We start from the raw sequence: 14,216 nt of genomic DNA, 5'->3' as shown, positions 1-14,216 counted from the left end.
GTGCACTGGGGGAGGTGGCGCCACACCGCCTTCTCAGGCTGGCTTATTTATTTACAGTTTACATGAGAGAGTGCCCCTCTGGAGCTCAGGGCACCCCACCCTCTTTGCTATGTGTCTTTTTTTTTCAGCTGCTTGTTTATTATTCAGTTTGTTTTTTTCTTTTTACCCTGGGTGGGGGTCAGTCTGTCCAGGGGGCTATGCTGTTTTGTCCCAGGGAGTACCACGTGCTGCTTCTTTGCTTACCTGGGGATCTCCCAAGCAGGTTAGGAGCTGGCATCTGGCAGTGCAGGAGCCCTCCTGGTTTCTCTGTTTAACATGGCATGGGGATGCTATGCACAGGCTGGGGGTGTGGAGGTGTCGGAGTTTTGCCTCTTCTTGGTAGTTTTTCCTGCCAGGTGTATCTCCAGCATCTCTCCAAGAGTTTAGTTTAGGAATCATGCTTTCCAACTGAGGCCAATAGGAAAAGGGGACCAGGAACTAGAGAAAAGGTTAGATCAAGAAGAATTAACCTAGAAGGTAACACCCATGCACAGGAAATCAATGTGAGTCAATGCCCTGTATAGCTATCCTTATCTCAACCAGCAAAAACCCTTGTTCCTTCTTATTATTGCTTATACTCTCTCTACAACAAAATTAGAAATAAGGGCAAAATAGTTTCTGCTGGGTATTGAGGGGGTGGGGGGAGAGGGAGGGTGTGGAGTGGGTGGTAAGGGAGGGGGTGGAGGCAGGGGGGAAAAATGACCCAAGCCTTGTATGCACATATGAATAATAAAAAAAAAATTTGAAAAGTAGATAGAGATAAAATTATCCTTATACTGGAAAAAAAAAAAAACAGCCCTTGAAAAATTAAAAAAAAAAAAAAAGGAAGCATGCTTTCTGCTTCCTCCCTCTAGTCGCCATCTTCTCTACCTCCAAGAAACAGTTCTTATACATGGTTAGATGACTCTTAGGGTAAGTCTTTTTCTACAAGACAACTTTATGCTAATGTTAAGCTCAAGTCTTTGACAACAGGCTTCTATTTAAATAAAGAAAATATTTCCAGTGATTCCTAGCATATTTCATAGAGTTATTTCAGGTCAAGATGCTGAACATGAGTCAGGCACCAGTGGCTCACACCTGTAATCCTAGCTACTAAGGAGGCAGAGATCAGGAGGCTCTCAGTTCAAACCCAGCCCAGGCAAATAACTCATGAGACCTTATTTCAAAAATACCCAACACAGAAAAAGGGCTCGCAGAGTGGCTCAAGTGGTTGAGAGTTCATTCCCAAGTTCCCCAGGGAATTTCTTTTCTCAACTGACTAATTAAATATGTCTGGGTCAGAATCCAGGGTAATATTTTTCTTTGGAGTATGGAAACACTCAGTACTCATTTCACTTTTTTAGAATAATTGGAGAAGAAGAGGAAGAGGTCAGAACATTCTACTCACAATTCAGAGCAGGCAGCCAAACCTCCACTGAGCCAAACCCCCAGCCTGTGCTTTCTGTCTGCAGTTTGGAGTTAAGGCTTCTTGGCTGTTTATCTGTCAAAAACTTAGTTCAAGTGTGTAAGATAAATAAAGGCAAAGTTTTCAGCATTTGCAAAAGAACCAACTCTGAATATAAAAAAGCAAATAATTTAAATTTCTCATAGGACCAAGCCTCCCAACACAAAACTATTTTTATATCTTGTTTCTTTATAACTGCTCTTCTGGTTTTAGACTCCATGCTGTTTCTGGTTTTTATCACTGCTGTAAAGAAAGCTCTATAAATATTTCGTGTAACCATGTCCTCCATCATTTCAGAACCAGGGTCAAAAGTGTTACTGGGGGTCCAGAGGTCGTGTCAGGCTCTTGTCTGAAGTACCAATAAAAGAATTGACCTGAGAGACAGGAGTGCTGAGCAAAGCAGCAAAGTTTATTGAAAGCAGAAAGCGAAAGTAACACTGTGGTGGGTGTCGAGCTGCGGAGGTCGAGATCATCCTCTGGGGTCTTGTGGGGTTTTATATGGTTTGAGTGAGGCTGGTGGGAAAAACGTGGACATTTCTGCAGGAGGGTTTAGAGTGACTAGCAGATTGGATTGAGACATGTTATATAACTGATTTCTGACTGAATGTGTCCCTTCCCATAATTTGCTGTTATAATTGTGTGCGTGAGATCCAAGTAATATTTACAAAGCCTTAAATAGGGAAAAACACCCAAAAGGTTACTAAAAGTGACAAGTGGACTACATTGTGCATGCCTTCAGAACTAGTTGGAACCAGATATGGCCCCTCCCCCTCTTTGCAGGATGCAAGGGAACATAGGAACTTCAGTGTTAACCACAAAAAGGGGTGTTTAGGGGTGGTCTGGGGGAAGTTTGGATCATATCTTCCCTGTCAGTCTTTACATTAACCCTATATGCCCTGCACCCCCACATCACAGGGATTGAGAAGTATGCAAAGTTTCTAGTGATTGCCTTTTCAATCTTCCAAATACAAAGTGACAGGTTGATCTACTTCTCACCTTCTCTAAAGCTCCTCTTCCTACTGTTTACTATGTTGTCTGCATACATACAATTCCAGTTTCTAGAATGAATCTCGACCATTAAGAAGGGTTATTTAAACAGCTCCTGCCCGATCGTCACTACTAAAGCAAATAGTAATTGCATGACCGTGTGACAGGGAGAATACTGAAGAAGGCCTTTCCCAGGCAAAACTGAATTACTTGAGGTAGAGAATATTTCCTAAACTTTTGACTGTGATTATGTGCCTTAAGTTAATTATGGACCCTTGTCTCTCAGACTAAATCTTAGGAGAAATAAGTCAGTCTGATAAGCCACTATCTTCTGACGGAACAACTTTGTGAGAGAAAAACCAGAGATGAGGAGTCTCACTGGATATAGTAGTGGAACTAATATTGTTACCAGAACCAGTGAGGCTCTAGGAGGAGGTCTCCAAAAGGGAGAAGGCCTCTGCCTGGCCCTGGGGTACCGAGCTTGTAACATTGTCACAAAAAATATCTAGGACACATCAAGGTAGAGGCCAAGAAAATTTATTAATGAAGCAAATCAAAGAAAGATAATATGCAACCCAGACATGAGCACGGCACATCTGATAACAGTGCTCTAACATCAGGGGTATTTATGGTGAAAATGTAGTATGGAGGTTGGGCTCAATTTTGTCTCAGGATAAGTGCTCCTCTTTGTTCTGGACACCTGGTACATTCGATCATTTTTGCAATTTCATTGTTTTATCAATTGGGCCCAAACACATCAAGATTTTCCATTTATTAAATTTTGTTCACCATTCCATAGATTTCTTTGCATCCTTTTAAAGAAAGGATAGGTCCTGACAGATGCTCCTTTTAAGATAGGGGTCTTCTCCTGAAATAAATATTTTCCTTTGCAAATAATTTTGTAATCAAAGGAGTCATTTTCTCAAATGTTTCATTCCTAGGACAAGTGTCTTTCTTTAAGGCATCCTTTCTCAGTTCCCAAAGTGCACTAATAGTTTTGAAAAATGGGCAGGATCAGAGGAAAAGAACCTGCTCTTTTCTTTTTTTCTAAATGTTGCAGTTTACTGAGGGAGTACAAGGCTTAACACAAAGAAAATAGTGTCTGTGCACTTTTACTCAAGCTATTCATTACAGTGTAAATCTTTAAATTCCTGGCTGCTCCCTATTCACAATAGCCAAGTTATAGAAACAGCCAAGATGCCCCACTACTGATGAATGGATTAAGAAAATGTGGTATTTATATACAATGGAATTTTATGCAACCATGAAAAAGAATGAAATCTTATCATTCCCAAGTAAATGGATGGAACTGGAGAACATCATTCTGAGTGAGGTTAACCTGATCCAAAAGACCAAAAATCATATGTTCTCCCTCATATGTGGACATTAGATCAAGGGCAAACACAACAAGGGGACTGGTCTTTGATCACATGATAAAGCGAGAGCACACAAGGGAGGTATGGGGATAGGTAAGACACCTAAAAAACTAGATAGTATTTGTTGCCCTCAATGCAGAGAAACTAAAGCAGAAACTTTAAAGTGACAGAGGCCAATAGGAGAAGAGGATCAGGAACTAGAGAAAAGGTTAGTTCGAGAAGAATTAACTTAGAAGGTAACACACATGTACAGGAAAGCAATACGAGTCAACTCCCTGTATAGCTATCCTTATCTCAACTAGCAAAAACCCTTGTTCCTTCCTATTATTGCTTATACTCTCTCTTCGACAAAATTGGAGATAAGGGCAAAATAGTTTCTGCCTGGTAGTGAGGGGGTGGGGAGGAGAGGGAGAGGATGGAGTAGGTAAGGGAGGGGGCTGGGGGAAGGGGGCAGAAATGATCCAAACATTGTATGCACATATGAATAAAAGAAAAAAAATAAAAGGAAACAAAATATGATGAAGAAAAAAATTCCTGGCTGCTATTTCACATGCCTCATTTTCCCTGATGTATCCTGCCTCAGTACAACACAGTGTGGGGCAGATGATACTGTAAGTGTGGTCACATACAGGGACTAATGATACCATTCCATCTCATTTGAAGTCACCCTTTGCACAACCCATCTTCCTGCCTTTCTCTAGGACAAGGGAGTTGAGGTCCATGCAGCTGAGTCAGGACCAGGAATAGTCATTGACATGTATTGAACCCAGGGACAAGGTGTGGGCATTTAGCCAGCTCACTGCTGGATCATGTCAAGGTATAGAATTAACAAATAGGTCCAGTGCATGTGCCTGGAGCTCCCAAGCCAGCTCCTTGTGCCCACATTCTTTTTTTTTTTTTTTCCAGTACTGGAGCTTGAACTCAGGGCCTTGTGTTTGTTAGGCAGGCATTCTATCACTTGAGCCATGCACACAGACGTTTAAGGAAACTGCAAAATTAAGGAAAATGACAAATATAAAATAAGAACAAGATGTTATATAAAACAAAGGAATTGGTAGGGGATATTAATAAAGGGGGAGGCTGTGCAGGTATAGGGTATGAGGTATATGGGATATCTGTGTAACTTCCCATCAATTTTTCTGTGAATCCCAAACTGTTCCTAAAAATTAAAGACTTTAAAATGTTGGGGACAGTGTGTGGGAAAGGAAAAATCCGAAGCCAAGTTTGAGGTCTTGGACATTAAAAATATTTGCTGGGTTTTTAACGAGTACAATAGAAGAGCAGAAGATAAATTGACAGGAATCTTCCAGGAGGTAGAGCGAAGTCAAGGAATCAGAAAATACAAAACATGATAGAAACAGGGAATTGATGTAGAAGGCACAACGTCCAAGGAAAATGATTTCTTTAAAGAGAAAAAGCTGGGGATGTAGCTCAGTGGGGATGTAGCTCAGTGGGAGAGTGCTTGCCTGGCAAGCATTGAGCACGGGGTTCAATCACCGTACCACCAAAAGGAGGTGGGGAGCAAGTACAAGATGTCTGAAAGTGAATACAAGAAAATTCCATGTTGTTAAAAACTAAGTCTCCAAATTAAGAGGGTCCACCAATAACTCAGAACAAAAAATGAAAAGGCTCGCACCAAGATAGCATGGTGAAATTTCAGAAGAGGAAGAGAAGGTTCTGGAAGCTTCCAGAGGGGAGCAAGAGAAGGACATATATCTGACTGGATTCATATACAGATTTCTCATAACAGTGATGGAAATTTGAAAAAGAAAAGTTCCTTCAAACTCCTGAGAAGGAATTACTTTTAATCCGTAATTTTACATCCAGCCAAACAGTATCTAGTATTTCTATTGAGAATAGAAACATTTTTAGACCTGAAGGATTCGGTATTTCTCCAACCTCCTCTTTTAGAAAATTACTTGAGGTTATATTTAAATTTTTTTAAAAAGTGAATTATCTAGCCTGGGTTCCCCCAAAAGTAAAGGTTTTCATTTGAGTAGCTTATTTGACAGTTTGACCCCGGGGCGGGGGGACAAGAGTTCATGACAGAGTGAGTGCAAATGAGGAAAGGGAACACCGATGCAGGGATGGTTATCGAGCTGGACTCTGAGAGTAACTAGTTGTTCCATTCCCCTGGCAATTCTGGAACACTTGAAATGCAACCCAATATTGACCACCTAATGAGAGAAAGAGGAAAGCTTTTATCTATTAAGTGCTGTCCTCCATGGTCAGTGTCACTGACCATGGGCACTACAACTTCTGCACTTCTGGGTGGCGTGTGTGTGTGTGTGTGTGTGTGTGTGTGTGTGGTTTGCACAACCTGTCAGTCAAGCACTGAGCAGGGATCCAGTACACGGGCTGGAGAATAGCACTTCACCCCTCTAACCCTCTCTTCAGTCCAGTCCATCCAGGATCTCTGCAGCTGCTATCTCTGCACAGATCCATTGGAAGAGGTTTGGGAAGACGCCATACAACCCCTGCCACTGCAGCTGGTCCCAGAGCTGTAACTGATACTTACCATCTCCTTCAACATCCAGCAACACAGTGCTGCGATTATTGTTTTGGATGGCCTATGTCTTTTACAAAAGCCAAAAGGAGAAAATATATTTATATATCTTTTAAATTTATTAAGCTACATGTTTACCATTTCCAATGCTCTTTTTTTCTGCCTTTGTATTCTAGTTACCTCTACTGACATTTCCTTCCATATATATATATATCTTAGATTTCTCACTCTTTATTTGTGCTGTTGTAAATATATATGTATATAAATGTACATGTTTATATATCATGTTTTTCTATCAGTCCAATAGTACAATTATGTATTTATTATTTTATGAAATTGTTTTTTAAATCACTAAAGAAAAGAGAAAAATATATTTGTACCACTCCAATAATTACCTATATAATTACCTTTATTTCTTCTTCTTTTTATAGACTTTACTTCTTAGAGCAGTTTTAGGGTCACAGCAATATTCAGCAGAGGGCACGGAGATTTCCCATATCCCCCTGCCCCACACATAGGCAGCCTCTTGCATTATCAGCATCCCCTACCAGATAGGGTACATTGTTACAACTGATGAAAAACTACCCTATTAAAATAGCTGAGTGCAGTGATCCATGCTTGTAATCCTAGCAGTAGGAAGGATTAGGCAGGAGGATCATGAGTTTAAGGCCATTCTGGGCTGTATAGCTATATAATAAAAAAAAAAATCAAACTAAACAAAATTAGCTGGATTACTGAGGGTTTTTTTTTTCTGTTTTGTTTTGTTTTTGGTTGGGACTGGGCTTTGAACTCAGCACTTCACACTTTCAAAGCAGGCATTCTACCACTTGAGCCACACTTGCAGTTTTGCACTGGTTATTTTAGAGACGGGAGTCTCACAAACTATTTGACAAGGCTGGCCTCAAACTGTGATCCACCTGATCTCAGCCTCACAAGTAGCTAGGATTACAGGTGTGAACCACCGCATTTGGCTTGTTCTTTCTTTATTTTCCATTCTCCGCCATACCTCTTAGAACACAGATGCCCCAATTTGACCATGGTATAAGGGTGCCATCCTAAGATGGGATAATCATGAAAATCAAAGAAGGGCAGGTTCCTGGAGCCTCATCAAACAACCAAAACAGCGCCCTGCATACCTGCCCTCCTGCTCCATTTGTATGAGAGAAAAATAGATTCTGCGTTATTTAAGCTATTGCTATACTGTTTTATGCCACTCTCAGGAAAACATTATCTTAGCAAATAATACATATCTAATATCTAAAATGAAGAACATAGAACTACGGCATTTTATAAAAGTTTTGGAGGCCATTAGGGTTAAGTGTGAGAACCTCATAGATTGGAGGCTTGGCAAAGTGGCTGAGTGCCTGCCTGCCTAGCAAGCACAAAGCCCAGTGCTACCAAAAAAAAGGTTATGCTTAAGAACCTCACAGCAAACTATTTCAAATCAGTAGACACTCTAGTTCTTACAAAGCCCCATGGCCATGCCAAGTGAGAACCTTGCCTCTCACTGCTCCTAGGTTCCTGCTTCTCTCCCTGGCCTGAACCTCCCACTTGGAGAAACTGGGGAAGTTCAAAATCATTTTGCACTATTTTGTAGAGCTATTTAGTTCTCATTCTTGGATGGCTCACCCTGGCTGACTATTCATGAGGCCCTGTCATACTCATCTACTTTAGAGGCAAGTTATTTCCTTGCCCACAGGAAGTAGAAGTGGTGTCCTGAGTGGGTGTCATCTCTCCATGACTCAAACAGAGCTGCAAGAAGCCTTGTTGCCCCATCTCAGTGTCTATTTGCTTGGGTTTCTATAGAATCTGTAAAACTGTAGGAAGACAAATGGGCCAAGACCAAACCTATTCGTGTCCCCATCAATTGGTGTGAGAGAGCCTATCCCCCCACTCCACCCCCAAGAAGCCTGGACTGACTCAGTCTTTTACATATTAACAACCGGGTTGGTGAGAAAGGATAACTCTTTTTTCTCTTTTTAAATCTCTGATTACTGGTGAGATAGAAAATGTATTTATGTTTATTGGTCACTTGAATTTCTTTTGCAATTGCCTACTCATATGCTTTAGTTTAGGGAGGTTGCTGGTACTGGGGTTTAAACTCAGGATCTCATGCTTGATAGGAAGCACTCTACCACTCGAGCCATGACCCAACCCTTTTTTCTTTAGTTATTTTTTCAGATAAAACCTCGAATTTTTGCTCTGGCTAGTCTGGACCTTGATCCTCCTACTAACACTTCCCTTGTAGCTGCACTCACAGGCATGGGCCACCACCACGTCCAGCTCCTCTTGTCATATATTTGACCTTTTCTGTTTCATTTGTTGTTTTTCTTTACTGATTTATAGTAGCTTGGAGAGACAGTGAAAGATGTTCATTTTTCCATTAATGAAGAAGAATAATGCAAAATAAATTAATTTGGCTGCAACAAAAAAAACCCAACTCACAAGAATTCATTCTCAGTAGTAGAAGTGTTCTAAAAATACATATAATATTGTGTATTTTCTATTTTATAGGCACACATTTATGTATTTGCTTTTTCACTTGTCACACCTCCTTCTTTCTTATATATATTTTGTGTATTACTTTATCCATCTAGGTTTTTCCCTTTTGTTTATGGCATATAACTATACACAGTTTCATTTTTTCTTTTTTAATTTACATATATTTTAACTATACATACAAACATAATGATGGCACATATTTGTGAGGTACAATGTCATAGTTTATTACATATATGTACATTGCATAATGTTTAAATCAGAATAAATGTATCTAATTCCTAATTTATTATTTCTCTATGGGAAAAACATTCAAAATCCTAGCTTCTTGAAATACACAGTACATTATTGTTATCTACACTCATCCTACTATGCAACAAAATGCCCGAACTTATTTTTCTTATTTTACTATAACTTGATACCCATTGAACAACCTTTTGCCTTTCATATTTTATTTTACTTGTTTTGGCAGTTTTGGGGTTTGAACTCAGGGTTTCCTGCTTGTGAGGCAGGCACCCTAACACTTGAGCCACATCTCTAGTCCTTTTGCTCTGGTTATTTTAGAAATAGGGTTTTGTTTCTTTTTGGCTCAGACCACAATCCTCCTATTTTAAGCTTCCCACTGTCACTGGAATGACAGGCACAGGCCACCTCCATCCAGCTATTAGTTGAAATGATGTCTCTCAAACTCCCTGCCCAGGCTAGCCTGGAATCCTAATCCTCTGGATCTCAGCCTCCCAAGTAGCTGGAATTACAGGCATGAGCCACCAGCACACCTTTCATATTTCAAACAGTCAAATTTATTGAATTTTCAATTTTGGCCATGTCAAAACGAAACAAGTTTAATGCTTATGGAGGTAAGAGAACGGGAAGCCTGTGGGTCTCCATGCCATCCCAGAGAAGGACAAAGTTGGGACTTCAAGACTTTGAAGTCTGGGCTAACAAGGGTGCTTGGTTAGGGCTGGGTATAAAGCATGATTTAATAGGAGTAGACTGGTAAACACAGAAAAGGGAGGGCTTTGAGGCAAAGGGTTCACACGGTCTTGGGGGGTGGGGTGTAAACTATCATTCGATGCTTTCTCCAGAGTGTGCAGGCCTTTGAGGAAGTTCCTGAAATAATAATAACTTTTTTCTTTGCACTGCTGGTGTTTGAACTCAGAGGCTCCCACTTGCTGGCTTTGAGGGAGCACTGCTGGCACCTGGTCCCACACAGTTCCTTATGCCAATAGTCCTTCCCCTTCCTGTGGTTAATCAAGCCTAGAGTTTTAGGTCAGAATAAGAACATGCTTAATTTCCCCATTTCCCTCCCAACTCTACTCACACATCAACATCTATCCTCTCCTTTGTTTTAATTTAGGATCTTTAAGATGGAGAGCACCCACTCAGTGATTGGGAGACACATGGTGGAAAGATTTTATGACTTACAGGGCCTGATTGGTATACAACACACCTGGAAGCCACAAACATGGAGATCAAGGAGAGCAGGCATATAGCAAGGGAGGAGAGAGAAAGAAATTGACCCATGGGCCAATGCCTTTATTGGGGTCCAGGGTACCATCCACACAGGTTTTCTAGGAAAGTTTTTCAGGCCATGCTATGACTGAGAGGCAGTGCTGTAACATATCTGCATATCCCACGTGGGGTATGAGAGTCAACAGGGCCCGTCAAGAAGGTTGTATCTAGCTATCCCAAAGGAAAGTGGTCACCCAGTCTTATATACAGCAGACATCTCGGTAAGCATTTTTGAAGAACTAGGGAAAGGGGAAGTGTAGAACTGAAAACTGCTCAAGGGTACCTGAGCCATGCTTCTGAAATGATAAAGTTAAACTTGCATCTAAAATGGAGGGGGGGGATTCAGCTCAATGGTAGAGCACTCTTGTTGCCTGTATGCATGCATGCACCCCCAGCATGGCAAGTATAAAAAAAAATTCTAAAAAGGATGCAAAGGCAGCATGAAATTTGTAAGAATTCACTATGTCTTTCTATCTAAGACCTCCCTGCTGGTCTTGGTAGTACCCTCCTGCAATCTCGCAGTCAGGAGGCTGAGGCAGGAGGATCCAGAGCTAGAGGCCTGTTGAACACACGTACAAAAGTCTAAATCACAAATGATTACTTTAGAAATTACCAATTCTTATCCTTATTACTATTTTTTTTTGTAGTACTGGGGGCTTGAAAATCTCATCCTTTTAAATGAGATTATCATAAACCTACACCAAAGATTGTCCTCAGAAAAATAGGACACTTCAGATCTTCCATCCTGAAAACAAAGCCTTGAAACCAAAGTTGTAAGGCAAGTGGTGGTGAGAGCTGAGGCTGGAGAGAGGCAGAACTAAACCATGGAAACATACACCATGGCAAGAAGCTTCAACCTTAGGCTGGGATGTAGCTTGCTGGAAGGGCATTTGTCTGGCATGTACAAGTTTCTGGGCTTGATTCTCAGTACCTAAAAGATAAGAAATAAAGCTTGATTCTTATACTGGTCAGTGACTTTCAAAAGGCCAACTGCCTCAGAATCAGCTCATTAAAAATACTAAATGCCAAACTTTGAGAGTGGGATTCAAAAAGTTTTCAGGAAGGTTCTTAATGAAATCAAATGCTGAGAACCACTGTGAGTAGGTAGGAGAAGCTGAGACTGCTATGACAAAGCATTAGCTGTGTTAGTCATTAGTCATTAGTGGTGTTTCTTCTCAGGATCATTCAAAATCCTCCTCCAGGAGAAATTTTTTGTTTTTTGTTTTGTTCTTATTTTGGGGGGGACAGGCTACATATAGCCCAGGCTGGCCTGGAACCTGGGATCCTCCTGCCTCTACCTCCCTAGTGCTGGGATTACCAATGTGTTACCACCTGGCTCATCTAGGAGGGTTTTTAGTAATTTAAGGAGGATAGCCAGGGTCTTGAAATCCCTTAGAGAAGGATACATCAGCTCTTATAACTTTGCCTAAAGATTTTTTTAAAAGTTGATAGGAGCATCTTACAGAGAAGCAAAGAATTTCAATAAGTTTAGTCTATATTTGCATTGGGTAAATGCAAATATCATTACCCTAATGCTATACAATTTGACAATTCCAAGAATCAATTAGAATGTTGAACAAGGGGATCCAAGATGGCAGTTAGGGTAGGGAATCAGAACTCCTAAGCTCCATGACTCCAGAAACCAAATTCTGATTGCTTCTAGCCAAAATAATAACCTCCAACACATTAGGTGCACATAAAAATCAAAGACTGACCTTAAATTGCATCTAACAGCTGTGAAAATCCAGTGCGATACAGACACCAAGGCAAGTCCAGACCTGGCTCTTGGTTTCAGAGGTCCCAGTCCTTGGTCAGCTGGCTCTGTTGCTTTTGGGTCTGTGGTAAGCACATCATGGCAGGGAGCATGCATCAAGGTGCTGGGAAGCCCTCACTTAACACTTAACTGTCCTTTGTTTGCAGCTATTTTTTAACTAGAAGATGACATGTCTTCTAGCCTTAGAAGTTCACATGTCCCTGCTAACTTGGTGGCTGATTCAGGAAGTAATACAGTCACCCATTCTCAACCCACACCCTTTTCCCACACGTCTTTGAGACATTACAGTTCCTATAGTTGAGTCTGTGACTACAGCCAGTTAGAGAGCATGAATCTGAAAAGCAACTTAAAGATAGTATCAGTAAAGAAAAAAAAAAAGATTCACAAAGCTTAGCTTTTTCTTTTTACATTACTCATAGTATAATGAGAGTATGTTCATGGGCACTGGTAGCTCATGCCTGTAATCTTAGCTACTTGGAAGGCAGAAATCAAGAGGATCACAGTTCCAGACAAGCCGGGGCAAAAAAAGTTCCCAAAACTCCGTATCAAAAGAAAAAAGCTATTGTGGTAGTGCACATCTGTCATCCCAGTTAGAGTGGATAACGTAAAATTGGAAGATCACAGTCCAGGCCATCCTGGGGAAAAGTGAGACCCTGTCTCCAAAGTGACCAGAGGAAAAAGGGTTGGAGGCATGGCTCAAGTGATAGACTGCCTGCCTAGCAAGTGCAAAACCCTGAGTTCAAACTCCCAGTACCACAATTGTGGAGTGGCTTAGGTGGTGGAGCGCCTGCCTAGTAAGCATGAGGCCCTGAGTTCAAACCCCAGCACAGCCAAAAAAAAAAAAAAATCAAGATTTGCAAAACCCCATTACCACCAAAATAATAATAAGAAGAAGAATAAGAAGAAGATTGCGTTCATAAGTACGCCTTATGTGAACCTGTAACTGTAAAATCTTAGGCTGAGCAAGAAGCCATGCTGGGGGCTCTGGACAGAATCCAGCACATGCTGGTTCCTCTGCAAACAAAGCAGAGGACTCTACTCCTTCCCTACAGGTGACCGGCCTGACAGAGGACTTTCAGCTGGACATGGCTTACAATGCTTTTGATGATCAGTATGAGGGCTGTGTTAATGAAATGGAGGCAGAGGCACCCGAGCTATTAAAAGAAGAGTTGAACATGAATACAAAATTGAAAACTGGATGGGAAACAGCAGAGAAAAAAATGGAAGCAAATAAAGAACAGAGTAAGCTATCCAAAAAATTTCAATGATTTCCATGGAACAGCTGTCGTGGCCTATATAGATGCTACACTTGGAAGAGATTTTAACAAAGCTGTAAGAGAATTCCATCAAAACTCACATACCTTTCAGTACAAGGCCTTCCATTATTACTTGACAAGAGCGCTTCAGCTTCTCAGGACTCAGAGTTGTCCCACAGTTTATAGAGGCTCTAAGACCAAATTTTCTTACAGTAGAACAGGAAGGGTACGATTTGGACATCATCTTTGAATAGAAATGTAGCTTTTAAGCCAGGCTTTTTTAGTAATGATGGGACACTGTCATCAAAACCCGTTTGGGTGTTAGAATTAGAGAATTCTCTCTTGTTTCTGATGAAGAGGAAGTGTTAATTCCAGGGTATGTGGTGTGCCACAAAGTCACTGTAACAGAAACTAATAACAGATTGAACGAAAGATTTCTTCAAGATCCCCAGTGAAGTAACTTCAGTTGCTTCTGTAGTAGTTCTGCTAATAATTCCATCTCAGGTGAGTCTGGGTCTGAATTGGAGGTGGGGCTGGTGTCCATTGGGAAACAGGGATGCTCCCTACCCAAAGCCACATGGGAGACCCCATGCACAGGCAGAAATGACCAAGTGTTGAAATTGGTGAAACCAGGGACACGCACCTCAGTAAGGGTATATCAGTAATGGTTGAAAAGCTAGGGGTGAGAAGTGCCACCGTGAGTACTTTTAAAACCAAGCCCTCCTGGCTTTCAGGTCTCCACGCCTTCATACCCACCATTCCCTGTGGCCTGAGGTCTCCTCCTTCAACCACATATCATATTTAATCCAAGCTATGACACCAT

At 41.1% G+C, this 14,216-nt stretch overlaps 1 pseudogene; it reads left to right on the top strand.

Annotated features, from left to right (window-relative positions):
• The first annotated feature begins 12,301 nt into the window (after positions 1-12,301).
• Positions 12,302-13,848, top strand: LOC109686548 (T-cell ecto-ADP-ribosyltransferase 1-like; annotated as a pseudogene).
• Positions 13,849-14,216: the final 368 nt, after the last annotated feature.

Source organism: Castor canadensis, chromosome 1, assembly GCF_047511655.1.
Source record: "Castor canadensis chromosome 1, mCasCan1.hap1v2, whole genome shotgun sequence".
NCBI lineage: Eukaryota > Metazoa > Chordata > Mammalia > Rodentia > Castoridae > Castor > Castor canadensis.
This window is presented reverse-complemented; position numbering and strand designations above follow the sequence as displayed.